Genomic DNA, 1,987 nt, shown 5'->3' with positions numbered 1-1,987 from the left:
AAATAAATAAATAAATAAATAAATAAAATGAATAAATACCTGTTTTTAAATTTTCCCAGTCTGAATTTCTAATATAGCAAGTCTTGATAGATATAACTCTTGTAAACAAAAGTTCTTTGGGGGTCCTTAGTAATTATTAAGCATGTAAAGGGGTCCCGGGAACAAAAAGGTTGACAGCTGCTGGCCTAGTGGTTTCAGGATAGGAAAGACAGGAATAGGCCTGCAGAAAGCCTGGATCAGCAGAGGCAGGCAGGGACCAAAAGGGGCTCCCAGAGAGAGAGAGTGCCTTTGAAGTCTGGGCGGGCAGGGTGGGGGAGGAGGGCTTGGAGCAGAGCGGGGACCACATGACTTCAGGGCAAGGGGTTCTGGCAGAGGCTTCTGGGAGTCCCTGACTTCTCTCTACTGCCCCTGTAGGGGTTGTGAGTATGTAGGGGAAGGCCCCAAACATACAACAGACCACCACACACGTAGAGCTGAAACACAGCCCCGGAGCTCCCACCCTCCCCAGAAGGCTTCCACCCTGCCCTATCCCCAACCCAACCCTCACCCTCACCCACGAAAAGGATTTGGGCCTTAAAATTATCGTCACCACAGCGGTGCAGCAGACAATACAGAGGGGACATTATGCGCTGAGACAGAGAGGCCTCATTGTTGGCGCAGCAGAGACAGCAGTGCTCTGTTCTGAGCAGGCTGGGGGCTGCTCGTGTGCTCAAGCAAGACCCCTCACACCCAGAATCATGTCCTCACCCAAATGCACACTCATGGGCTCACCCCGGGATACCCCTCGGGTGCATGCTGCGGCACACAGGAGCCTTTGGATGTCCTTCTCCAGCTTCTGTGCAAACCCCCACTCACCACTACCCACTCTGGGCCCACACTACCAGCCCCACACGTGCCCATGTACTCCATGGCACAGGCTTTCCCACCTAGGGAACCCTGTGGCGGTGCAAGGGACATGAGGCAGCCACAGGGCCCTGAGGAAGCGCACCCTGCCTGCACTGCCCTGCACCGCCTGGCTGGGATCACAGGGCACTGAAACCAGCAGCCGCCTAGGCTGGGCTAGACATGCCTGGACCCACAGAGGGACACAAAGGCAGCGTTGTTGCTTTGCCAAACACTCCCAGCTCTGAAGTGGGTGGGAGGGACCTGGGCAACTGGCACCCCTACCCCCAGCTCCTGGGCTGGCCCTGGAGCAAGACTGGACTTTAACTTCTTAGGCCACTATCAGTGCTTGGGCCAGAGGGCAAGCAGGAAGAAACTCAGGCCTCAGGATAACACATGCCAGAAGAAGGCCCCCAAGTCCAGAGCTTGAACTATACTGGGGTCTTATTTCCCCTGAGTCAGGATCTTTCTCCCTCCCAACATTTGTGCAGCTTGTTCCCTCTGCCTGGGAATTCCCTCCCCTCCTCTTCTCTGGAGAACTTTTCATTTTCCTTTAGGATGGTGTTCAGAGAGCACCTCCCCCAAGAAGCCCTCCTGATCCCTGGGCTGAGCCAGTTACTCATCTGTGCTGCCCCACCAAACAGGGAGCTCCAGATGCTCACAGGGGGGTCCCCAGCACCACACCGCCCTGCCCAGCCTGGGGCGGGCTCACAGGGAGCTGCAGCACCATCAGAGGAAGCGGTAAGTGGGCAAAGCTGGGCCATGGACTCAGTCACATCTCAGGTGGAGGACTGAGCAACCTCAAGACCACACTGAGGCAGCAGAGGGAAGGGGGCAGAGTTATGAAGCCAGGTCTTAGACCAGGAGAGTCACCAGCCACCCCATCCAGGGACACGGAAGGACAGAGGGGGGTCCCCTGAAGAAGCCTGCTGTCGAACATGCAGGTCTTCGTCCTCCTTGCCTAGGACCTGCTTTCTCACCCATTGACAAGTCCGACTCACCCAAGTCGTAGCTGTTTTTATTTATTTATTTATTTATTTATTTATTTATTTATTTATTTATTGAGACAGAGTCTCGCTCTGTCACCCAGGCTGGAGTGCAGTGG

Source organism: Colobus angolensis, unplaced genomic scaffold, assembly GCF_000951035.1.
Source record: "Colobus angolensis palliatus isolate OR3802 unplaced genomic scaffold, Cang.pa_1.0 Scaffold142, whole genome shotgun sequence".
NCBI lineage: Eukaryota > Metazoa > Chordata > Mammalia > Primates > Cercopithecidae > Colobus > Colobus angolensis.
Note: the sequence above shows the minus strand (reverse complement) of the source record.